This window comes from Eptatretus burgeri, chromosome 7 (genome assembly GCF_056783735.1).
Source record: "Eptatretus burgeri isolate ZD-2024b chromosome 7, Ebu_testis_v1, whole genome shotgun sequence".
Classification (NCBI taxonomy): domain Eukaryota; kingdom Metazoa; phylum Chordata; class Myxini; order Myxiniformes; family Myxinidae; genus Eptatretus; species Eptatretus burgeri.
In genome coordinates, this window is record NC_140967.1 from 27,115,792 (window position 1) to 27,143,209 (window position 27,418).

The 27,418-nt window shown below is 44.7% G+C and overlaps 1 protein-coding gene across 8 annotated transcripts in view; it reads left to right on the forward strand.

The window, feature by feature from the left end:
* Positions 1–27,418, forward strand: part of LOC147022875 (mechanosensitive cation channel TMEM63B-like) — a 117,838-nt gene that overhangs the window by 1,028 nt on the left and 89,392 nt on the right. For 5 of the 8 annotated variants that reach the window (XM_085887782.1, XM_085887784.1, XM_085887787.1 and 2 more), the window contains exon 2: positions 24,892–25,122. The gene's annotated coding sequence lies outside the window, so the exon portion shown is untranslated. Of the gene's footprint in view, positions 1–2,146; positions 2,233–13,526; positions 13,548–24,891; positions 25,123–27,418 lie in introns of those variants that run through there. The other 3 variants (XM_085887783.1, XM_085887786.1, XM_085887789.1) reach the window with 3 other exon arrangements.

Genomic DNA, 27,418 nt, shown 5'->3' on the forward strand with positions numbered 1-27,418 from the left:
CATCAGTTCCTGGATGTTAATGCTACTGTGGTGTCTTTCGTGAACAGGAGGCGAGTTGGACTAATTGTCTTCAATCGAATGTCACGCCTTGCCAAAAAAACTTGGCCTGAAAGTTAAGTGACTGACCCGATGAGGTGGGAATAATTGGGCCGTTAAATTGATTACCCTCTCGTCCAGTTATTATTTCTGTTTAGTTTGCATATCTTGCTTTGGACTCTCCAGACTTGCTCGTATGCCATCGACCAGTTTTCTGCTGCCATAAACATTCTCACACCCCACTTCCCCAGCCCCAAGCAGCTTCCTTTCCCGTCGCATCCTGTTAATCGTGTTGCTTTTCACATTTACCCCCATCTGTTCTGTCATTGTGTCTTCTCCCTCCCCATCCCTCTGAACTTTGTCAGCATTTGCAGTTCACACTCCTGATTTTGAGGAAATGTGGGAAAACGATTAATTCAGCCGAACTTAAAACGTTGACGCCCCATCATAGACATTTCAGAAGCCTGGTGTGGGTTTAGTGGTTAGGGTGGGGCTTGGGATCCTAGGGTCCTGAGTTCAAGCCCCATTGGCCGCTGAATTAATACACCAGGGGGTTGACTCAGCCTGTCATCCTTCCGAGGTCGGAAAAATGAGTACCAGTGCACTGGTAAGGGGGACACTGCATCATCGGCATAGCCACGTCCCAACCAATGATGCAACCAGCAGCCACAGGCTGCACTCGAAAGAGAGAGATAGACATTCCCATTTTTTTTATGTTTTCTAAAAATCAAAGGTTTGGGTCAGGGATGTCCTCATTTTATAATGATAAATTGATAGAAAGAAAAACTGTGGTTGTTGGCTCTTCTGATCACTTTGTTTTCCAAGCCCACATCCCGCTGGCTATTGTAAGGGTGCAACATCAACGATGCATACACAATATGTGTTCGTACAGGCTAACTGGCAGGGATTGCAATCGGCTCTGTCATACCTAGACAGTTAATAGAGCACCTTACCCTGTGCAGTTTTGAGAAAAAGGACAATGGAAATGTCTTTTATTTTTAAAGCTCTTGTTTAATGCGTTTCTCAGCACTATCGATATTTCCAATGAGCCGCTATTTTGTCAATCTCAATATTCCCAACGCTGAGAGCACGAGCATCAAATTTGATTGGTTGAAATGGCGTAAAATTTATTTAAAAAAAATAAAAAATGGTGGTTTCTGGAATTTCTAAACAGGTGATTTGTGTTCTACAGTATTCAAGTACATATGATTCAATTTAATTGAAATAAAATGAGGGTTTTAAAAGGCTGTAGAAAAAAAAATCCAAGTTCTTTTCGGAAGTTTACTGCCGTTGGTGCACCATCTTTTACACCACCTTATTTAACACGTTAAATTGGTTATCCGTGCCTGTTCGTCTTTTTGATGTCCCTACAAACAGTACGTTTCTTGTTTTGGAATGATTTTCAATTTTGTTTTATTGGCACAGGCAAACAAATTGGTGGAAAAAAAATAAGGGCTATACCCCTGGTGCTCATCTGGTCGAATAATGATACTGAGAGTGAAGTCAACATGGGACAGAATCAGGAAAATGTACCAATGAACTAATGTCATCGGAAATATTTATTTTGGGGGGAACCCTCCCCCCCCCCCCCTCATACTGTATATTCCCTTCGACCCTGATTATTTTATTTATTTATTTTTTGTTTAAGTAGCATGAGCAAACCTTGGTATATCACGGTTAATGTTGTGGTCAAGTTTCATCAATTGTGTGTGTAGTTTCGGAGAAGAAAGCAAATACATATTTTGGTGGGCCGCACCCCTTTGACCCCAATCATTTATTTATTTATTATTATTTTTTTAATGTCGTGAACCAATATTGGTACATCGCAGGTGATGAAGGTTGTAGTCAAGTTTCATCAGAATTGGGTGTGTTGCTTCTGAGAAGAAAGCAAATACCTATTTTGAGGGGGGGGGGTGGGGGGCTGCTCCCCCCCTGTGAACTCCCTATGTCGACCTCCTCAGACCCTGATATATATATATATATATATATATATATATATATATATATATATATATATATATACACACTTTTTTAATGCCGTGAACAAACTTTGGTACATCACGGGTGATGGAGGTTGTGGTAAAGTTTTTCATCGAAATCGTATGTGTAGTTTCAGAGAAGAAGTTGAAGTATTTGTGGACGGACTGACGGACGGACAACACACCATCCCATAATCTCCCCAGAACTACCTTCCAGGTGAGATAAAAAATTGCGATCGGGACAAGATTCCGTATAATTTGCCAATTTCAGAGCCAAAGTGCTGCAAACTGCAGGTTCGTGTTCTAGTGTGCAAAGCTTGGGCTGTTATCTCCACAGTACCTGATATTTATTCCACCTGGGAATACTTTCACAAAAGCCGACTTTCTTGTACGCCTGCAGCTATCCCATTCATCTTTACATCTTTAGGCCCTGGTACACTGACTGAATCCTATGGAGAGAGGGTTGCGTTCAAGCAGCTTGCTTTCTCAACATGGAAAGCTTACCTGACCAAAGGCTCACAACAAGTGTGTGTGTGTGTGTGTGTGTGTGTGTGTGTGTGTGTGTGTGTGTGTGTGTGTGTGTGTGTGTGTGTGTGTGTGTGTGTGTGTGTGTGTGTGTGTGTGTGTGTGTGTGTGTGTGTGTGCCCATCCTGAGGCAGAGCAAACAATTCCATCTTTCAAATCCCAAGGCTGAACACTCCAACCAGTCTCCTTCCTCTCGGTCTTAGTGGTGCATGCTCCCCCTCCATTCCCTCCCTCACCTCGGTGGCATTACTGCAGACTTTGCTCAAGATAAGGCTGAATGTTTAAATGCTGTTTGCTTCCAAATATCATGTATCCAACCCATCTTGCACTGTCCCTATCTTACCTTCTCGTACTCTCTATCAACTGGACTTTGTGTCATTCTCCCCTAAGAGGGTAACGAAAATTCTGTCAAATTTTGACCCTGCTTCGGTCATTTGCCCATGTTGTCAAATCCTGCTCTGTCATTCTTGCTTCACATTTGCCTGCCATATTCAGTCTGTCCTTCTCCTTAGCAACCTCCATCGGCCTTGGAAGTCGGCAAACATCACGCGTCTGCAAGAAAGGTGCAAAAACATATCCACTACAGACTTCTGAGCATTCTACCAATTGCAAGCAAAGTCATGGAATCCATAATTGTTTCCAATGTCAGATTTCCAGTTTTGATCGAGGCTGATCTCAGATCTTCACCAAAATTGAATCCATCTGCTGTTCCTCCCTCAGCAATGGTTGGAGGCCCTAAATGTCAATCAAGTGGTCAGAACCATCAGCTTGGGCATATCTCAGGCATTCGAACAGTCTGTCATCCTGCTTTGCTTGCCAATCTTTATGCCTGTGGCACAGAAGGCTCTCTTCATTCTTGAAATTATGGCTTCCTCCCGCCACTCACGCAGTCAACTTGTTGCGTATCAATGGAAGCTGGAAATCCCAAAGGCAGTTTCTTAAGGTCCAGTCTTGTTCCACATCTACATAAACGACATAATCTACATAAACAAAAATGCTTTGAAAAAAACCTTCTCTTGTTTTTTGCAGATGATTCCACATTCTGTCATACAGTACCCCCATTCCACTACTAATCCGACTGCAGCTACCTTACTCGCTGCTGATTTTGATTTCACTGGATGCTGCTCTGAGAAATAGAACATGCCGGTCAATCCTGGAAAATCTCGATCTCACCCTGTCATTCCAGAGGAATCTGCGACTGTAAGAAGCTCGGTCTCTTGTATTTCTCAGCCTCACCATCAGCCCCGGCCTCTTTTCAGCTGTCAAGAATGTCGGATGTGATGTTAAACTTTGAGTTGTTATTGCAGTGGTTTTCAGTTTAATCTTTAAATCAGTGATCTGTGATGCATGTATAAGCTTTTTCATAGTTTTTACTTTTCATGTGCATATTTGTGGCATCTTAAAGAGCAAGAACATTTCAAGACCCTAATTGTGTATTATGGTATTTTGGCAAATGGGTAACCCTTAAAATAAGAAAATATCGACATATTTATATGCAGACGAGGAGGGGTACCCAGCACTGCATGGGAAGAAGCTTTGTCGGGCTCCCGGCACATTTACGTTAAACGTGTGGAGTTATAACGTCAAATAACCCTCATGGCGGTGAGCTTTTACCGGTGGGGGTTACGGGATATGTTTGATGCTGAAAAGTTATGGACTTGTTTCCTTCACAGTGGTGAGCTCTTACCTGCAGTAGCACTGCCTCGCCCCACATCTCATTATACATTTTATAGCAGCCTTTGGTTGCCTCAAAATGGCCTTCAATACCAATGTATGGTAGGTTAAATCCTTGCCTAGATTTTGAAGCACCTACACCCAAGGTTTGGGGCCTCGAGGTGCTACGGTTTGGCTGTGAAAGACAAACAAATGCACACACGCTTGGGATTACTCAGATTTTATATTTGTGTCCTTAAACTATCAAGCAGGTACCGAAAGTATTGATTGTTTGGATGAAGTGATAATTTTACCTTCTTTTTCTGGAAATCAAGTGATTTTTCTATACTCTGGTGGTAGCTATCATGCAACTGAAACGTTCGACCCCATTTTTCGTTGCATTTCCACAATCTGAATGACATGAATATTTCACATCTAAATGTTGCGAAGAAGGAAACACAAACCATTGAAGGAAAGTATGGGTCTGTTGTGAAGGTCAAAGCTCTTTTTAGGTCATCTCTACCGAGATGACCTAATAAAGCTGGACCAAATGTCCGTACGTCCGTCCGTACGTCCGTCAATTTTTCTTTCCGACCTTGATGAAACTAGTATGTGGGTAGAGGTCAATGAGTGTTGCACAACGATATAACTTTTGTCCGGGTTCAAGGTCGGGGACGAGGTCACGAGGTCACGTAAGTTATAAAAATCGCCATTTTCAAAACCCATCTCGTCTGCTATTCGACAAGATATTCGGCAACTGTTTATTGATTATGATAGTAAAAAATATTATCTTGTATCTAACCGGACAGATTTTTGAATTTCCTTCCCGTTTGATCGTCACGTGATCTGGAAGATGGCCAAAAACGCCGATGCGATTCGCAAAGAAGGAAGGAAGGAGAAATGAAATATAAATAATATGGAATAGGCAAAGCTAAGAAGCGAACGTGGAATTCTTCTTGCATTCGCTTCTGACTTTACATAAAACTTGTTCACAACTGTATACTTGCCAACTATACCATGGTACGTGTAAGCGCCGCACAGCTGATGATTTTGACGCAATTTCCGGTTACTTTGGCCTGGATTCGGGATCAGCGAACAAATAATGTGAATCGCGATTAAAAAATATTTTTTGATGATGCGGGAGATCTCTTTATTATAAAATTAACTTTGGGAAAAAAATAATTGAATAAATAAACGATCACTTCTTGTCAAGAATAAAAGAAATTAAAAGTTCCGGAAAGAGTTTCAAAATCACTCCCGGTAATGTTAAATACAAAATAAACACTTCCTGTCGTGAAAAAAAAATCACCTTCAGGAGTATAAAATTTACTTTGGGGAAAAAAATAATTGAATAAATAAATAAACACTTCCTGTCGTGAAAAAAAAATCACCTTCAGGAGTATAAAATTTACTTTGGGGAAAAAAATAATTGAATAAATAAATAAACACTTCCGGTCATGATCTCCCGGCATGCATCATTCCCCATGACAAAAACCGGAAACAAAAAAAAACCAGCAACAAAACAAAAAACGGAAGCAAAATGGTCATAGCCAATGACACGGATTCACAATTGCCAGGGTATTGTGTTGTTTTTGTTGTTTCCTATTCTCTCACGTGCACGCGTTAAGTATGAAGCTCACTTCGTTCACTATTATCTTGTATCTAACCAGACAGATTTTTGAATTTCCGTCCCGTTTGGCCGCCACGTAACCTGGAAGATGGTCAAAAACACCTCCCGGTATAAAGAAAACTTTTTCCTTCCGATCTTGATGAAATTTGGTATGTGGGTAGAGGTCGATGAGTGATACCCAACGGCATTTTTTTCCTGGATTCGAGGTCAGGGTCAAGGTCACGAGGTCACGAAAGTTGTGAAAGTCGCCATTTTCAAAACCTATCTCGTCTGTCATTTTAGGAGATATCTGGCAACAGATACTCAATTCTTCTTCTTCTTCTTTCGGTTGCTATCGTTAGGGATCGCCACAGCGGATCATCCGTTATGATCCGCATAATGATTTGGCATAGGTTTTACGCCAGATGCCCTTCCTGACGCAACCCTGGTCGCCTCTTACGACACAGGGATCTGTTATACCTATTCTAACTGGGGTATACACCGGCCCAGTACACTGGTACTCACTTCGCCGACCTCAGAAGGATGACAGGCTGAGTCAACCCCCTGGTGTATTAATTTAGTGGCCCAACGGGGCTTGAACTCAGGACCTTTTGGATCCCAAGCCCGCTGCCCTAACCACTGCGCCAACACCAGGCTGGCAACAGATCATCAATTATGATAGTAAAAAACATTATAGAGATGACCGTTACCCCCACACGGGGGTAATTTTTAAAATTTCCATTCAAAATTAGCGACACCGATGGAATAAAATAAAGGGCTGGCAGGATGGTACACACACACTCCTCTCGGCCATTTATCCTGGGTTTGAATACATCACAAATTCCTGTCCTGACTACCGAGGGGATTGCATCAGCGTCACGGCAGCACCCTCAGCCAATGATACTACCCTGCAGCCTTGTGCTGCATACAATCAAGAGGAATGCACCTTACATGTGTGAAGGTTAGAGTGTATTTCAACAGGTAACTAAAGAAACAGTGAAAGAGGGTGGGGGGGGGGATAAAAATGGGGAAAATAGATCTGACGGTGTCCTTCGTGAAGAGTAGGCAGGTTATTGCCGGCACCATGAACAATTTACAAATTCCTGCACATTTAGTCATGCCTTCCATTTCGTGAAATGTCGACTCGGCCAGGATTGTAACCTGAGCTAATCGACAATACTTCGGCAGAACTGACACTCTGTATAGAACATTGTGCACAAGAAGACGACGTGGCCATTATTCATTTTCTCAAAGCATTTGGTTTCTACATCCATATGGAATATTTAGACACAATCAACAACCAGTCGAACGACTGACACAGTTTGAATGCTTTGATTTACCGGATAGTAAACCTAACAAATGGCTACTTTTGGTGTTTTCCATTAACTTGTCATTCCTGTTTTGATTGAGCTTATCTGCTTTGGCTCCTGATTATGCTGAAACAAAGCATCTCATAAGCTCAAATGATTCGTTGGTGGTCGGGTTCATGCAAATTGGGTGAAGTTGAAATTCAGCATAGTAGGTCTGAGTACAAGCACAATTTGACTTTTATTCTCCCGTGCATTCCAGGGTTTCCCAAAAGAATGAAAGTTTGACAAATCGCAACATCTCACCATCTATAAAGTTTCTCTGTATTAAAATATCCTCGTATGCAAAATTTTCGGTTGTTTTGAAATTTTTTAGAGGATCCCCAAGGTCTTTAAAGATGTGCAGCGTGTACATAATATACGGTTCTCCTAGCAAACTTGGTTTTACAAAAATCATGCATGTACACTATGCAGGCATTTAAATATGCCCAGAGTAATTTGTAAAGAAATGCCAATGATTTTCATGTAAAGCTTTATTATGTAGGTACATGTATTAATCAAAAGACACAAACACTTCAGAAATTTATCTGCTGGAAAGCTAAGATATGATCAACTAGTTTGAGAATGTACATGTTCGCAAGATCCTCACGATTGCAGCTTGAAAGGAACCGTAGATGATGTAAATTACTTTTCAAAAGAACCGTAGATGATGTGAATTACTTTTCAAAAGAATAATGCATCAGCTTGGCTTGGGGGTGTGCAAAAAAATAATAATAATGCATCAGCTCGGGGGGTCCTCGTGTGCAAAAAATGTACCCTAAGTTACTCACTGGAATTTTGAAGTTGACCACTTCCCTTAACAGAAAAACTTGGTTACCATTTCCATAACCCGGCAATAAGTGCGAAAATGGTTTCTCTTTTGGGGTTACGACGGAGATTGTTGGGCCAATTATTGTGGGTAGTGGAAATGAAAACGATTGTTACTTTGCAATCTTATACCCGAGAAACACAAACTACCCCTCAAAATGTCGGTCTTGAGACGCTCTTTCATATGATATGCAAATTCGGTTCATTGGTTCAAGAATCAGGTCACTAGAGGTCAAACGGTCACAAATTTGGGTCAAGTGAAATTCTGACCTATCTCTGAAACATGCCCCACAGAACATGCCACATCCATATTTTACGCTCTCTGGGGGTCTATCCCATCACCATAGGTGCCAAGGAACATATGAATAAAGTGGAATCTGTTGCAATAAAATGAAAACAGCACAGAATGGAAAGCGGTCGACTTTCACTCTGATCACTTTTTGGCTACCGCTTAAACGATTTCCTGTTGGGAAACTTAAATGGTTATTATGTCATGCCTGTTCACCCTAGATAGACAAATTAACCCTTAAACTGTTTGCCTTAGAAGACTCTTCCATGTGATATTACCTTTATGGAGATTGGGCCAATAATGAGGTCACTAGAGGTCAAAAGGTCACGGAAATTGGGGTCAAGTGAAAATTTCTGTGGAAAATGCACAACAGCACATGCCAGATCCATATTCTTGTCCTCTATTGGGGTCAAATTTTTTGGAATAGATACAAAAAATACCTATATGAATGGAATGTACTTGATGACCACCACAGGGCCGAAACGTTAAACGAAAACTGCCACTCCAACATAGTAAGTAAACACATACCAACTGGTGGAATGTGGTTCTGGTTTGGAAATGCGTATAAACTTATGAGTCAGTCAGTGACTCACTTTCTGACGACACCAAATACATTTTGACATCCTGACATTTCCGAGTCACTTTGACAAGTGCAAAATGTACAACAGGGATTGTTAGAACCGCGGCAAGGACATCTCCGAGTTCCACACGTTTGACATGTGCAGTGGATTGCAATGTCTTCAGGAATTGGATTGTTCCCCCTGCTTGGGACCAGCAGATCATCGATAAATTCAAAACTTGGGTCAGAGGGTTTGCCAAACTTGGCCAAATTGTCTTGGGTCAGAGGGTTCGCATGATGAGAGGAGGGACACCATCTCTTTTGTAGCAAAGTAGGCTCTCAAAATGTGCAACGGAATGGCATGACTTGTGGGTGGCAGGTCATCCAAACATGACCGCTTGGCATGATGATACTGTGGCTTCGGAGCTGGTTCATGGTTTTCATCGTTGTTCCTTTCTTAAGGACCAGTGTCAGATAGGCTTCTACTTTATCAATTACTGTATCCAGGTTACCTGTCGCCACCACAAAGTCCTTTAAGTGCATCTCTGGATTGGCTATTATAGCAGCATGCTTGGTTCCAACTTTACTTGTGTCGTCACACCCAGTTGGTGTGTGGACAGTGGGCAAAACCTGACACAAACTTCGTCCGATCCTCTTTGGAAGGATATGTATCGGAATGTATATTGTCGAGTCACCAACCCCTTCACCCAGAGTTCTTCGAGGCCGTTTGCATTCAGCTCGCTCCAGTAGAACATCAGCAAAATGAACACATCCGTGTTTGACGATGGGACTATGATATGATTTTTTACCTTGTTTAACAGCATGCATTGCATGTCGTTATAATCCTCATGTCAGCCTCTTCTACATTACACTTGAGTTGTGGAACCTCTACAGGTCTTGATGTCTTGGACCAACACGAAACCACGATGCTGTCTGGTCCACAGAAACGATTGACTATAATCTCCAACGTAGGAGCACTCCAATTCCGTACCAGTGCCTCTGCATGAGTGAGGGATTCAAATTTTGCTTTGTTGACACTTGATGGCCAAAACCTGTCCATTTCTCGAGGGAGAGGGGTTTCCCTGGACACATCATGCAGTTCTCTGGGTGACTTCTTCTCTCACCTTTGCCACTCAGAATCCTTCAAAGACGTTCCCATGTAGGAATCGAACACAAAATCAATTCTCGAGGCACCCTTTGCTGCAGAGGCAACATAGCCTAGAAAGGCATCACAGAAGTCACAAAAAAAAATTGAACTCTTTGTTTGGATCTTGCGAATGTTTGCCATCACATCAACGATACAGCATGTTCCCATTGAGTCATCAGGTCTCGGTGTTCTTGGGTCCTGGTCGCTGAGATGAGCTTCAAGTTCATGGACAATTTCACTTTTAATTGGCTTGGTCATTAGGTCTTCGTCATCAAAGAGAGGAGACGTTGTACACACATCGTACTGCAGGAGTTCCTCCAGAGTCCGTCCTCGTTTCTTTGCAATCTCTAGTGTACGTTTCATCTGAGCATTTTCTCGCTTGTTGAGTTTTGCTTTTCCTTTGTGTGGGAATGAATTCTTGTGGATTGCAGCGAAGGTTTTAAGGTTGGTGCGATGAATCGTGTCTGACAGTCGAACAGTCTTCTCTATGTACCTTTCTCGTAGGTATCGTTGCCGATTCTCTCCACATTCAGCAGCTGTTCTCTGATATCTTCTGACATGACTTCCTTGGTTAAGATATTGTGGAGCATTTTCTCTTTTGGGGGAGTGAGGAAGGGATTCTCATTCTTCTCTATGACATTTAATATGGCTTGAATGTTGGCCTCCTCAAACTCAGTTGCTGCTTTGCTGAATGACCTGTTGACTTCAATGTTCAATTAACTTCAGTGCACTTCAATTAAGCATAGAAAACTATAAGATACTTCTTCATGGTTCATAAGACATTGTTCTGCATTGCCTTTTCATGTTTTCACAGGAATAGTACAGCAAATTGGAGAAAATTTCAAAGAACCATGCCTAATATAGCATAGCACGTGTACAATCACTGTTTTATGTAATGGAGGCACCTGTACAGGTGCTGCCACCTATTGTGATGGTAACCTACCTGCAATTAAACTGGGGGAATTAATCGTTGGTTTCGTACAAGGTTTCGTACAATTAATCGTTGGTTTCGATTCTGAGCATGCAAGATATTTAAGTGTCATTTACCGATTTGATTGTGTTCCTTTGGCATTCTCATAGATGAAAAAATATGGATCTGGCATGTGCTGTTGTGCATTTTCCACAGAAATTTTCACTTAACCCCAATTTCCGTGACCTTTTGACCTCTAGTGACCTCATTATTGGCCCAATCTCCATAAAGATAATATCACATGGACGAGTCTTCTAAGGCAAACAGTTTAAGGGTTAATTTGTCTATCTAGGGTGAACGGGCATGACATAACCATTTAAGTTTCCCAACAGGAAATCGTTTAAGCAGTGGCCAAAAAGTGATCAGATTGAAAGTCGACCGCTTTTCATTCTGTGCTGTTTTCATTTTATTGCAACAAATTCCACTTTATTCATATGATTGTGTTCCTTGGCACCTATGGTGATGGGATAGACCCTCAGAGAGCGTAAAATATGGATGTGGCATGTTCTGTGGGGTATGTTTCAGAGATAAGTCATATTTTCACTTGACCCAAATTTTCGTGACCTGATTCTTGAACCAACGAACCGAATTTGCATATCATATGAAAGAGGGTCTCAAGACCGACATTTTTAGGGGTAGTTTGTGTTTCTAGGGTATGAGACTGCAAAGTAACAGTCGTTTTCATTTCCACTTCCCCTAACAATTGGCCCGACAATTATCGTCGGAACCCCCAAAAGAGGAACTATTTTCGCACTTATTGCCGGGTTATGGAAATGGTAACCAAGTTTTTCTGTTAAGGGAAGTGGTCAACTTCAAATTCCAGTGAGTAACTTAGGGTACATTTTTTTTGCACAAGAGGACCCCCCGAGCTGATGCATTAGAACTGTAGATGATGTAAATCACTTTTCAAAAGAACTGTAGATGATGTAAATTACTTTTCAAAAGAACTGTAGATGATGTAAATTACTTTTCAAACGATCTGTAGATGATGTAAGTTACTTTTCAAAAGAATCATAGATATTGATGTTAAGCAACCTGCTTCATTGAGTTCAGCACCCATTATCATTGTTGATTTTCAAATGCTACCATTTGTGAAGTCCAGAACTGCTGAAACTTTTGATGGTATGATGTGCTTGCGCCAAGGGCTTCAATGTAGTGATGGTGTGGCACCAAATTATTCATCAGAATCTTTACTAGAGCTGGCGTCACTTGACGGGTCACTTTCATCTTCAGCAGTTTCCGTTGGCTGTTGTTCTGCTATATCACTATGTGCCAGTGGCATTCCTTTTTGAAATTGTTCTTTCCTTAAGCTCTAACTTTTAAGCGGTGAAGCTGCTTCAATATTTGACTATTTCCTTCCATCCGTCCATAAAAATGAAGAAGATGAACCTCTCCACCGCAACGTGTTTGTTCGAAGGGTAATTCTAATGGGTTTCGCTCATTTCTAATCTTTGCCGATTTCAAATTAAAAATGCCAAATGCAACCGCTTCCTCCAGACATGTGTGCAATATATATATATATATATCTATATATATATATATATATATATATATATAGATATACTTTCAATACACGCTTGTGCTTGACCCCTGCTGCAGTAACAGAAACTGTTTATCTTCTTCATTCTTTATCATTTGAAATGAATTGGCATGACCGATGTCAAACAGCTTATCAAGCGTTTCAGTACATTTTGCTCATTTTAACTTGTCTTTCTGGTTGCTTCTTTTCTAATGTTTCATCAGAAGGACATGTTGGTCATCGAGATCGTTAATCCTCTTGACAATGTGGTGTTTTTCTCGTATTGGCAGTCTACATTTGATCCAAAATGGCACAAAGTGATCATGAACACGATTTGCACTTTCAGTAATTGTGAGTTTTTGTGGTCGATGGTGAAACGCAAAATTCTTCATCACATCTCGACCAGATGGAAGTCGAGCACCTGATCTAGTTTCGCTAGGATGACCAATTAAAATATGTAGTCAGTATCTCGTGTCACAGGTGGCTTGGCCTTTGTCATTGTTATTTGTTATCTTGAAAATAAATAAAAACGTTCGCCAAACAAAAATGCAAGATTATGAAAGCCAAACATTAGTCAAGAAGAAAATAACTACAAAATGGGTATATAAGGTGATCGATGATTCGTAAGTCAGCTAACCTAGTAAAAGTAGAACATGTGGTTTTAGGGCCTACGAGCAATTAAAAGGACCTAGTGCCATATGTCGTCTTGGGTCTAACTTTGTGTAGTATAGCTTAGTTATCTCTCGTATTGCATGTATTAGCATAAGCTTGAGGTAAACTAAACGGGATATAGATATGTGTCGTTTTGTGTGGAAAGTTGTTGTTCACCTGCTCCACATGTTTGTGTTTAAAACCGCCATCCCTTGATCCCCTGTTTAATGTTCTTACCGTTGGAACCCGTGTTTTATGTTCTTTTTAGTGTTCCGACGGGCCATCAGGCGGGAAAGCCGTGGTCACGGAAAACGCTCCAAAGGCGTTGATTGACAGGTGGGGGAAGGGTTCGCCCCACCCTCAACAGAATGGGCCCTGGATGAGTGGGGAGTGGCTAAGTGTGTCACTAATGCAGTTGGGGGCAGAAGCCATAAAGGTGGGGATGTGTGATATGCACGTGAGTTTTGCTGCATAGCGTACACACAAGCAGCCTCCAGCCGTTCCTCACACAGCACACCGCGTCCATTCTCCCCTTCATGCCGGTTTCTGTCCGTGGCCACAAACTGTTCACTGCTGGGCCGTATCATCACTTGGGCCAAGCCGAGTCCTATCCTGCAGAGAATGCATCTTGCGGTATTTCTGTTTCGTTTAGAAATCATAAACTTTCTCAAACAAACTCCTGCCGTACAGCACAGATCAGCATGGAATATTGACAGGCTCGGTGAAAATGCAGGCATGGCGTAGTGGCGGACAGACCCATAATCCGACCTGGGACGACTGAATCGTTAATTGGCCCGGGACGACCGCTTTGCGGTTCGCCAGGATTCGAGCCAGGTACCCGGATGAATTTCCCCAATTAATCGAACATTCATTAATCATGAGCACATACGATTTTGTTGAAATGCTTCTTCTTTTTCTTTTTTTTTTGCCACCACAGCTGAATGCCTGAGGGTTATTTAAATATGGAAAATACCACATGACCCTTTTAAACTTCCCAAAATGAATGCAGGTTGGATGATTGAAAATGCTGCACTGAAATGACTTTGGGAATAAATGTCACATCATTGAAGTACGAAATCAATGAGGCCTTTACCATTTTACCGCATAAGTGTGATTTATTTATTTGTTTATTTATTACCTCCACCACTGAAGGTGAAGGAGGTTACGTTTTCACCCCTTTCTGTGTTTGTTTTTTTGTATACATTGTCGAGGCTCGTATGAGAGCTGACTCACAACCCACAGCAAGGGCGGTATGATACAGGAAGGGTGGGAGAGGGAAGGACAAAACAGTGGGGAACAGACATGAGGAGATCTGTAGAAGGGAGAGGGATGGTGCAGGGAACCTGGGGTACACAAGATGAACATTACAGGGACTTTTACGAAGGAAAGCAGGGAAATTGAAGGAGGTGGGTTTGGGGTGGATTAACGGGGGTAGAAAAAAAAATCATGGTTTTGGATGGGGGAAGATAAGAGGTGGTGGTGAACAGCTGTTTTGAAGGCCTGGAGGGAAGAATGGGAATGAATAGAGTGAGGGAGTTTATTCCAAAGGCGGGGAAAAAAGAGGAATGAAAGAGTGAAGGTGAACAGTGATTCGTGATTTTGGTAGCTTTACCAGAAGGGGGTTGTTGGCGGATCTTGAATGCCCTGCGGAAATATAGTGGAGACATATCACAGACAGAGCAAGGGGGGGGGGGGTGAGACCAGAGAGGAGACTGTAGAAGACAGAAAGACCACCGACCTGCTTGCGGTGAGAGAGTGAGAGGCCCAAAGACTCGGCCTCATCGCGAGAGATACCAGTGATCCCCAATGCCTTGGTTTCCACAGCGTGAAGCTGAGTAAGGTGAGAGGCAGGAGCACCAGCCCATAGGGGAGAGCAGTACTCCATCAGGCTGTGGACGAAAGCTTTGTATGTGGTCAGAAACTCAGGTGGGCCGAGGAAGGACTTTGCACTACTCGGTGCACAATTCCCAGTCGGCAACTGCCTTTGGAGGCCAGGTTGGAAATGTCGCTTTCCCAGGAAAGATCATGGCAGATAGTGAGACCCAGAAGCTTGAATGAACGGACTTCTTCCAGAGGATTGTTGAGAAAGTCGATGGGGGGGATTTTCTAAACAGTCCTTTCGGAGTGACTGTGAGATTGAGATTTTGTCAGGATTGAAAGGCGTGTTCCATGTGTTGGACCAGTTTGTGATTTCACCCAGATCTGCAGTGAGTGAAGAAGCTGCTGCTTGCCGATCTGAGTGATGACAGATGGTATGGCAGAGGGTGGAGTCATCAGCAAAGAGATAAAGAGGATTTTCCAGAGAGTCGGAGAGATCGTACATGAAAACCAGAAAAAGAACAGGGCCCAGAACGCTGCCTTAAACTCCAGCCTGGACAGGAAGGGGTGATGAAAGAACTCCATTGAGGGCCACACGTTGACTGCGACAGGAGAGGAAGTCTGCGAGCCATGAGTAGAGATGGCCTTGGATACCATAGGAAGAGAGTTTGGTGAGCAGAGCAGGGTGCCAGACCGTGTCAAAAGCACGCGATATGTCTTGGGATTTGGCTCTGATTTCATGTCCAGCATTGATGACCTCCATCCATTGTTGGGAGAGCAGAAGCAGCGCATCCAGTGTAGAGTGATCTGGTCTGGAAGCAAATTGATGATCGGAAATCAAGCCATTGGAGAAGAGGAAGGATTTAATGTCTGAAGCGATGATGGATTCCATAACCTTGCTGATGATTGGGAGAACGCTGATGGGTCTGTTGTTGCAGGGATCTGTTTTAGCACCTTTTTATGCCGGGCAGTAATGTTTGCTGATTTACAAGCAGATGGCAGATGACCTTGGGCAAATGAGAGGGTGAATAGAACAGAGAGAGGTTGAGCAAGAGCAAAGGAGCAGGTTTTTAGGACACGTGGGCTGATGCCATCTGGACTGGTTGCAGAATGTGAGTCAAGGTTTGACAGCAAGCTCTCCACCTAGTCAGGAGAAAAGGACGCAGAGTCCAGGGACAGTTGGGTGCGACTGGGTAAGATGGGTACAGAAAGCGATGAGTTTCGGACATAAGATTTAGATGCAAACACCGAGTTTAGGCATTCAGCCTTTTCACGTGCGGTATCAGCAGTGTGGCCATTTGAGGTAAGGGAGGGAATGGAGGGGGAACATACACCATACAGGGTTTTCCCTGGGTTTTAAAATAACATGGGTAAAACTGCCAACATGTATAATTTTGCGGGCTGCTTCACGGCTCGCGGCGGCCACGATAGGTGGGCGCGGGGGGGGGGGTGAGAGTGGGAGAGGGGGGTCTCCCCCCTTTCGCTGTCAGGGGGTCTTGGGGTTCTCCCCCAGGAAATTTAGCAATTTTAGATGCTCGTAGGTGCATTCTGGGGCATTCTGAGCATGCAAGTCGGGACACAAATTAGTATCTTGGCATCATCAATTTTGTTAAAAAAATTCTCACTTACAACATATCTTAGATTTTCTTATATTTAGCATGTATGTATCTTCACCATAAATATTTAAAATCTTTGTTCTGGTTGCAATACCCATCAATGATCTTTTTAATATCTCAACTTACATTCCATTAACCATGCATGGGATTTCATTAAAAAATTTATGATATATCCAAACAAAATTGCTTGTCTGATCAATATTTCCAAGAAATAAATTTGTATTGAATATACTCTGTACTTGTGTGAGGCACTCAGTGTACCAATCTACAATATAACTATGACATGGATATTATAAGTTGACAACAAACGCTGGTGTACAGTGTGTATTCAGTTTATTTACATCTCTCCAGCCTGAGGCTGACTCCCCAAAAGTTACTCTGCCTTTAACAGTTATCAAAAGGGAACACACTTTCAGCATAATAAATCAAATTGCATGTTCAACAGAAAAGTAGTTACCAGATGAACAAAAATAGTACATCGACAAGTTACAATAGATGAGTGAATAAATGGGTAAATATTCCACTAGCACCATTAGTTCAACCATCACTACCACCTCCACCATCACCATCCCTCCTATCCCATCACCCACCACCACCAACCATCACTTCCCCCACACCCATTACCACCACCTCTCCCACTCCATCACTACCTCCACCACCACCACCCACCACTTGTACGTTTTATCGGCTTATAATTAATCAGCCAGCTAATATCCTGAACGTAATTATGGCAGTCAATGTCAGAAGGGACGCAACGAGCAGGTGACATTCAAAAATGGGGACATTTATTCGTACAGGCACGTAAGCAGTCAATGGGGGAATGGGGGCAGAACACGATCAAAAAGCCTACAGCCGATGTCTACTTATTATGTACAAGCACGTACTTACAATTCTACTTGGAGACAAGTCGCCACAGACTTTCATACAAAAACCCAAGAAAGAAAGAACAGGCTCGTCAGCCTTTATTATTGTTCAGAGCCAGGATGACCGAAGAGGCTCCGAGAGACCGAGCGGGCTACCTGGCCACCCTCGTGGTGACTCGCTGGGTCCTGGTTCGGGTTGACAACCCTTGGTGTCTCCGTCTCGCTGGCTCATTGCCAACGCTGCAGCGGCTTCGATTGGCGGCTTGGTGGTTCAAGGGCCTTGCGACCTGCCCGACTCTCCACTGCCGTCTGGCTGCGCTCAAAGGCTTCTCCCACGAGCTACTGCTCCAGCGATCTCGACCTACCAACTCCACGACGACACTCCACTTCCTCCAACTCTCAGCCGGCTCTCTCTCTCACGCGCCCTCTTCCGGCGAGCGACCGCAGCTTTTTTATCGCCCCCAAGGGGAGGGGCTGCGTTGGGCTTTTTCCACCCGAAATCAGCGCCCTCCTTCTCTTCACCTTTGAACCCTGATTCAGGTGGGATCCGCCCGATTGAAGGCGAACGTGGTCGATGAATTGCTCTCGTTGTTGTTATTGTCGTTGTTGTTAAAATAAAAGATAGAGACAGAATAACGGCTAACTGAAGATGCACAGCCCGGCACACAAATAAATCCCGTTATACATTGGTGGGGAAATCTAACCTGGAACACACACTTATCGACATAACTGATCTTCGGGGAACCTGAATGATGATCTGAATTTCCACAACCGTAACAGTATATACATGTGGACAATGTTGTTCAGTCTTTTGGGTGGCCAGAAATGGGTGTTTAAGCAGTTGGGCGGCCAGAAATTGATTTAGGCGGCCGCCCAAGTGAGCCCTATGGATGGAAAACACTGCCATAAAATATGTACTGCTTGTTCGCACATACACATACACTCTGTTTGTTTCTACAAGATATCTCAAAGTTTTGGATGGAGCCGGATTAAATTTTGTAGACAGATGCTGTATGTGAGAAGGACGAACTGATTAGATTTTGGTGAAGATCCGGATCTGGATTCGGCCAGTATAATTTTTAAAGTGATTCTTCACCATTGAGAGATTGGTCCAAAACGATATATAGCACAATGTCTCAAAGTTGTGGATGGATTCCGATGAAATTGGTGGACATGTTGCGTGTGTGACAAGGAAGGATTGTTTCGATTTTGGTGAAGATCCGGATCTGGATCCGGATCTGATAATTTTTTAGTGAATCTTCTCTATTTAGAGAAACGGCTGAAAAACGATATATAGCACGATATCTCAAAAATGTATTTGGCCCGATATGTTTTCATGGATCAGGCATTGCGGGGTGTCGGTATGCGCTCTTCTAGTTTATTTATTTATTTTCTCCAAGGTGCCTTCTCAAGTGGGTTTGGCACAGTCCCATGTCCAAGTGATAGAGCAGAACTTCTCCACTCTTGTGTTATTCTCAACAGTTTGTCATTGTTTGTCATAAACAAATGCATTTCCGTTTCCATTCATCAATGTTATTGTTGCTTTTGTTTATCATTTCATAAGCTTGCAATCCCCTTTCTTTGCATGATCCTTGAGTGTGAGCATTTATTTTTATTTTCCAATGTCACTTTGACGGAAGTTGAAGTGGAACATGCATGAAATTTAAATTATCGATGGTGACGTGGTTATGACTGTGTGCAGGGACTCCTCTGGAATGTTTTATTTTATTTTTATGTTTGCGGTGAACCAGTTTCTCTTGGTTATCACCGAAAATACCTGAAATACCATACCTAAAAAGATGACAAATTCAAGGCGAGAAACAACATTCTACTTGAGAAAACAGCCCTTTCATACTTTCCTTTCATCACCAAAATAGAATGCATATACGGAATGTCGGAATATGCAGAAATACTTTCCTCGGTGAAGTTATTACACACTGCATAATCACCAAAATTTATTACAGCGAAACTATTTAAAGTATTTTGCAGTAGGTAAAACATGGTAGAGGGTTTCCTCTATGGATGACAGACAGGTTGCCTACTCTCGGCCGATGAATGTTCACCTTGCGCAGCTCGTGCACGTTAATGACAAGTAACCACGACACCGATTGGCAGGGGAATACCCTTTCGAGTTGCCGATGAGACACTGGAAATTATCTGAACATAATAGTTGAACTTTGATTTTAACATTTTACGATCATCAGATGAAATCATTCTTCAGTCTCATGTATATCACATAATTGAACAAACACTATTCAATGTTTAGTCATTTGTTCAATGATCTTTTTAATTCCCCTGAAAGATTTCTGATGATTAGATTTTGACAAATAAATAACATGAAGGTGCAATTCTTATTGGGGGTGGGTGGGAGAGCAAAAGAAGAAGGTCCTTCATCAGGTTGAGGGTGGGTATGGTAATTCAGATTTTGGTAATGACATGTGACATATTAGCAGGATCCGAGCTTTTCTAAAAGAGCAGGGAGTATTTGAATATCGAGAGGAGAAACAAATAATATTTCAACATTCTGTTTACTTTGCACCGACAATTTATTCAGTACTAAACTCTGGATTGGTCCTTTGGCTGGGAGGCCTTGAGAATGACAAGGTCAGGTCAGGTATGGGAGCATGTGCCAGAACAGCGCGTCGCTGCGTCCACTTTCCGCCGGTACTCCAGGGGCCTCCGTCTGGCCATCCCCCAGGCAGATGCCAGGCCCATCCCCATCTCCTTGAGATGATGGTCAACCTGCTGCAACCATGAGGCACGTGGTCGGCCCACTGGCCTCCTCCACTCATGAGACTCCCTCGCTGAGAGAATCTGGTGAGCAGGATCAGCGTCAGGAAAACGAGCCACATGTCCATACAGCCGCAGCTGACGCTCACGAACTATGCAGGTAACAAATCTCATCCGAGTCTCTCTCAGCAACCGCTCGTTGGACACAAAATCCGACCAGCGATAGCCAATGATTCTTCGAAGAGAACTGGTACCAAAGGAATTAAGTCTCCATCTCAGATCCTTGGTCAAAGTCCAAGTCTCGCACCCATAGAGCAAGATTGGAAGTACCAAAGACCTGAAGACTCGGACTTTCGTCCTCCCGCACAGGTACCGGCAGCGACACACCCCATGATCCAGTGAATCCATGACTCCCTAGGCCCGACCCAGACGTCTATTGACCTCCGGCTCACAACCTGCGGAGACATGAATATCACTGCCAAGGTAAGTGAATCTATCCACGACCTCAACATCCTCACCACAAACAGACACAGACAGGACAGCAGCATCCAAGATGTCACCGAAAGCCTGGATCTTAGTTTTGACCCAAGAAATCCGTAATCCCAACGGCTCCGACTCCTCATTCAGCACCTCTAGGGCCCCCAAGGGGATGTCTAAAGTCTCCGCAAAGATGACTGCATCATCTGCAAAATCAAGGTCCGAGATCTTGACATTGCCAAACGATGCACCGCAACTTGATCTCTCCGACATCCTCCCAAAAATCCAGTCCATACAAGTGCTGAAAAGTGTGGGGGCAAGTACACATCCCTGACGAACTCCAGTAACAACTGGAAATAAGTCAGAGATGGTACCACCACACTTCACAGCACTCTCAGTACCAGAGTAGAGTTCAGACATCAGATCGATCAGTTTCGGTGGCACCCCACGAAGACCAAGAATCCTCCAGAGGACATCCCGATTCACTGAATCGAACGCTTTACAGAGATCAACATAGGCTGAAAGCAGCCCCTGCCGAAACTCTCGTCTGCGTTCGGTGAGGACACGAAGTGCAAGGATACGGTCAATCGTTGACCTCTTTGGTGTAAAGCCTGACTGCTCTGGACGCTGGTGCTCAAGCAGATGGTGGCGAACCCTATCAAGAATTATCCGAGCAAAGACCTTGCCCGGCACTGAGAGCAGCGTCACCCCTCGGTAGTTGTTGCAATCTTGGCGATCACCCTTCCCTTTCCAGAGAGGGACAACAAGGCCCCTCTTCCAGTCAGTTGGGATGATGCCTGTGTTCCAGGCAGAGCACAAAACTGCATGCAACGACACGAGTGCAGCATTTCCACCAGCCTTGAGAAGTTCAGCATGGATGCCACAGATCCCTGGAGCTTTGCCCCGTTTCAACTGGTTCACCGCAGCCCGTGTTTCCACAAGCGATGGTGGACCACAGTTGATTCGAGGGTCAGCAACAGGGATTGTAACACCCTTGACGTCCAACTCGACAGCTGGGGGATCAGCCTGGTACAACCGCTCAAAGTAACCGGCCCAGCGGGCCTTCACTTCAGACTCCTCTGTCAAGAGCCTACCACTCTCTGCTCGAACTGCAGTGCTCCGAGGGATGGGCTTGGATGAACGTAATGCGAGAATTCCCCTGTAAGCGGGACGAGAATCACCTGTCCACAGGTGATGCTCTACCCCCTCACAGATTCCTCGCACATCGGCCTCCTTGTCCACCCTCAGTGCACGTACAGTTTTACGCCTCAGCTCCCTGAACAGCTTAGCTCTGCCATTCAGCCTGGCCCTGCGACTCTGGTCAATGGTATCCAGTGTCCCTTGGGAGACAAAATTCTTCTTTGCCCTGCGGTGAACTCCAAGGCATCCACCGGCAACATCAAGGACGGTGGTCTTGAAGGTGCTCCACAACTCTTCAGGACCCCCCAAAGCACCCAGACACCCCAAGTGTCCACTCAGCCTGTTCGCAAACTCCTCAGCTACTCTCTCATCCCTGAGCTTGGCAACATCCAGCCTAGGCTGGGATGGTACCATTCTCCAGGATTTAAGGTGCAGCTTTAGAGTTGCTACAACAAGCCTGTGGTCAGTATTGAGGAACTGAGCACTCCGGTAGACCCTGCAGTTCTGGATCATCCTCCAACGACCGTCAATGAGGACATGGTCAATCTCCTTTGCCACACCGCCAGCGTTGGAATACCAAGTCCAGCGATGAGCTTGCGGGCGATGAAACCATGAACCAGCCACCCTCAGTCCATGACTTCTTGCAAAGTCAAGGAACTTAGTGCTATTCTGGTTCATAGTTCCTGACCCATGGGGACCAACACACACCTCATAACCATCCCTATCAGTTCCAGTCGATGCATTGAAATCCCCCAAGACTAGAAGTGTATCTCGTCTGGGGCACTGATCAACCACAGACTTGAGTGTGGCGTAGAATGTGTCCTTCACGGTGAGATCACTCGCCTCAGTCGGAGCATAAATAGAGACCAGGGAAATGACACCTAAGGAGTGGCGAATCCTTAATCTCATAATACGCTCGTTGACCGGTGTTACCTCAATTATCATTGGGGTCAGCTTATTGGACACAGCTACAGCAACTCCTTGGGTATGGTAACCATCAGAGCGACCAGACCAATAGTAGGTGTAACCACCCACCATTATCTCGCCGCAATCCGGTCTCCGAACCTCAGAGAGCTGCAATCCCGATGTCCAAACGCTTGAGCTCAGATGATAACAGAGATAGGTGATCATCCTCTCTTAGGGATAGGACATTCCAGGCACCCACCCGAAGGGACCGCCTCAGGTTAACCCAAGGAGACCGCCGTCTGGTGGACGACACCTCAGCACCACTCCGACACACTCTCCCGCAATCTGACCCAGGGGTGTTACCCCGTGGTTTCCCTCCCTCCAAAGGCTTTGCCCCAATCCTGTCATCCGGTGAGCTGCCCTGCGAAGGGAAGCTGCACAGGAGGTACTCCCACGGAGTGGGTTTTCAGATTTTTTTTGCGTTTTTGCGTTTTGCGGAATGAAGCGTTTTACGGTGGCCGGAGTGCAAATCCTGCCACCAACCTCCTAATAAGAAGTAGCCCAACTGCAGTAGGACGTCCGCAGACACAGTTGGGCACTAGATATGGATGGCCGTTGGCTCACAAGGAGCTCCTCCGCCCTTTGACAGGTTTTGTTTTTAATCCTGCTGGGTGTCCATATCCAAACACCCTCCTCACCAGAAAACCTGGTGGGGGAGACAGTTTAGTCGCCGACAACCCGACCATGGAACAGGTTAGTACAGGTTTACATGGTACCTGTAGCAGGTCACAGATCGAACCTGACCTGACTATGAATGACAAGCACCACCTGTTTTTGTTGTTGCATCATTGGATGTTTGTGTAATTTGAAAGCTAAGCTTAGGAATATTTCTGACAACCCTGATACTTCAATTTACTCTTTTGAAGGTATGATGGTATACTGTTTTAATAACCATGTAATGGGGGAGGTGGGTCACTTTTACATGTCTGGCTCATGCACTTGTGGATGGATTTACAGCAGAAGTGTCCATATTTTTGTGTGAACATTCACACCCCAACCGTTTGAATAACAACTTTTTTTTTTTCTTTTGAAAGACTCAGTAAACTACACAAAGCCCTTTTGATTGTCCAATTATAAATTTCAAGAAATCAAACTCCAACTTCTTCTTATTTTCCTCCTCTTCCCTTTTATAAGGGGTGAGGTCCAATGTCACCAAGCTTCTGCCCTTCCTTGACCATGATACTCTCTCTGTCCCCAGCCAAGTCTCTCCACTCTCCAGCCACCCTCCCCCACCCACCCCCCTTTACTAATATACCTCCTCACACAATCCTCCCATCTCACCATGGTCTACTTATTTTCCTCCCACCTTGCTCCCTCCACCTATCCGCGCTCCTTGCCATTCTCTCTTCCCCCATCCGCACCAAGTGACCAGCCTATCTCAGCCGGTATTTCACCGATCTCCCCGTCAAGCTCATCTGAACACCAATGGCCTTCCTCTGCTGATTATTATTTTTTTTCTTTAATGCCATGAACAAACTTTGGTACATCATGGGTGTTGTAGGTTGTGCTCAAGTTTCATTGAAATTGCATGTGTCGTTTCTGAGAAGAGAACAAATACCTATTTTTAGAGGTCAACCCCTCCCCCCACCCCTGTAGACCTCTATAATGAGTGCAGATTTTGATGCGGTCGATACACTTTGGTACATCACTGGTGATAAAGGTTGTGGTCAAGTTTCATCAAAATTGTATGTGCAGTTTCGGAGAAGAGAGCAAATACCTATTTTGGGGAGTCGACCGACCCCTTCAGTGAGTGCAGATTTTGATGAGGTCGATACACCTTTGTTAGGCATCACATATGAAGCTTGTGGCCAAGTTTAATCAAAATCATTTGTTTGGTTCAAGCAAAAATGACATGAGTGTTTACAGACTCACTGACTGACTGACTCAATCACCTACAGGCACTGCTCGATAAGCTCACCAGACTAAAAATGATCGTGATCAGATGTACTAAATCAGAGTTTTTGAAATTCCCTCGTCGTTTTACTTTGAAGTGGGATTAGTATTACACGGGCAATTCGAAAGAGCAATTGTTATCCATTTGAACACTTTAACATTGATCATTGATCGAAGCAGTCTTGTTTGACAGTCTCTTTACCCCCTCTCTGAGTCTGTTTGTTCTAACATCATTGCTATCTTATTTTCTATTCCCAATCTCCTTTCCTCCAAATAGCTCTCAGTTGCACAGTTGACCCTTCTCACCAAACATCGAGCCAGATCTATTGAACAATGGTTGATCATTTGGCAAACCGAATTGCATGACCTCACCTTACTTATTGACCCCTGGAAGAGGAAGTGAACAGAAAAGGTGCGACAGTAAAAGTCTGCTGTATTTGCAAGTGTCTTTCGACCCTTCCCACTTACCTGAGTTACACCTACGCATCTGAATTGACAGAAACTGCAGGTAAGAGTTGGAGTCTCATGAGGTGTGGATGAGATTTAAGGGAGGTTGCTTGCTTTGTGGTCTGATTGAGAAACTTGTGCAAGGTTCTTTATTATTTTAAGGAAAAACAAACATGGGGTGATAGTATCTATTCCTCACAGAAACAAGCGGCACATTGGGGGTTGGTTGTGCAAAGTTTAATATATTGTTGAAGGTCGGGTGAGAAGACCACCAAAGGGGGAAAGCTATCTCGGGTTCCCACCAGACTCCCCGGAATTGCAGTCCGTCGCACATGGATAATTCCGTGATGCGGCGGGTCGCAAACCGACAGTGAACGCCAATAACGCAACCACGTGACCTCAGGTCCTCCTGTCTATGGGTTAATCGGGTTACCAAATTAATCACGTGATCTAATTACTGGGGGACATTCCCTCGGTTACGCCTTGTCCTAATTACGGTATGCCTTGTCCGAACCAGATCACCTTACTGGATCAGATGCAGCCGAGCGACACTGCCAAGGACGGACCAGCTAAAAGGAACAGATCGTTGGGAATAAAGTCCCGGCAAAGTTAGGATACAGAGCATGCTGGATCAATGAAAGACCAAACAAAAACGAGCTGGGAACATTTTTACAAAGGATTTATTAACAGACAGGCGAGAAAAGATATGTGGCGCAGTGAATGTTTATTGTCTGGAGCAGGAATAGGAAGAAATGTGAGAGGTGCGGCAATAATACAAGCAACTTACAAAAGCAGACACAGAGCAGAGTTATCCCGATATAATTCTTGTACAATCTTAACTTGAGGACAGGTTCCAGGACACACACACACACACACACACACACACACACACACACACACACACACACACACACACACACACACACACACACACACACCGATGAAGGAGTTAATATAGAGAAAAAGGAGAGGAGATGAGGCTAATGGTCTCTCAATACTTTGCGTGATTGCCCGACCGTGCCACCAGTACGTTTTGGGGGATGCTCCGCTGGGCAATACCTCCCTGACAGCTGGCGCATCGTCTCTTGCTTCATGGCAATTCAAGCAGCTAACGTCGTTCCAGAGAATGAGACGTGACCATCAGGCATGAAGGGAGGGACTTGGGTGGAGTCAGAAGCCAATGGGTGGCGAGCGGTGGAGTCCGAAGCAAGTGGGAGGAGAAGGGCGGCGAGGTGGTGAAGAAGGCGGAGTCAGCAGGCGAATTGGGAAAAGAAGGGCAGCAAGGTGGTAAGGAAGGTGGAGTCAGCAGGCGAATTGGTTGGTTGTTGATCCCAAGCCAGACAGAACGAACAGACAGGAACGACACTTGAACGACTCAGGAACGACGACGACTCCCCCACCGCCCCGCGACCCGTCCTTTTATAGATGCGGTGGTGTGGGGCGGGGGCGACAACCCGAAGTGATGTGACGTCACCAGAATCGGGCGCTCTGGTTGGGCCCCGGCCAGCGCACGGGCCGGCCGCCATGACCGGAAGCGACACTTCACTTCTGGCCAGATGGTTCCAAGCTGCGGAATCGTCCCCCTCCGAGCACCGTGATATGAATCTCCTTGCACCGAACTCTGTGATTTGAATCGCCTTGCACCGAACTCCGTGATTTGAATCGCCTTGCACCGAACTCCGTGATTTGAATCGCCTTGCACCGAACTCCGTGATTTGAATCGCCTTGCACCGAACTCCGTGATTTGAATCGCCTTGCACCGAACTCCGTGATTTGAATCGCCTTGCACCGAACTCCGTGATGTGAATCGCCTTGCTCCGAACTCCGTGATGTGAATCGCCTTCCACCGAACTCCGTGATGTGAATCGCCTTCCACCGAACTCCGTGATGTGAATCGCCTTGCACCGAACTCCGTGATGTGAATCGCCTTGCACCGAACTCCGTGATGTGAATCGCCTTGCACCGAACTCCGTGATGTGAATCGCCTTGCACCGAACTCCGTGATGTGAATCGCCTTGCACCGAACTCCGTGATGTGAATCGCCTTGCACCGAACTCCGTGATGTGAATCGCCTTGCACCGAACTCCGTGATGTGAATCGCCTTGCACCGAACTCCGTGATGTGAATCGCCTTCCACCGAACTCCGTGATGTGAATCGCCTTCCACCGAACTCCGTGATGTGAATCGCCTTGCACCGAACTCCGTGATGTGAATCGCCTTGCACCGAACTCCGTGATGTGAATCGCCTTGCACCGAACTCCGTGATGTGAATCGCCTTGCACCGAACTCCGTGATGTGAATCGCCTTGCACCGAACTCCGTGATGTGAATCGCCTTGCACCGAACTCCGTGATGTGA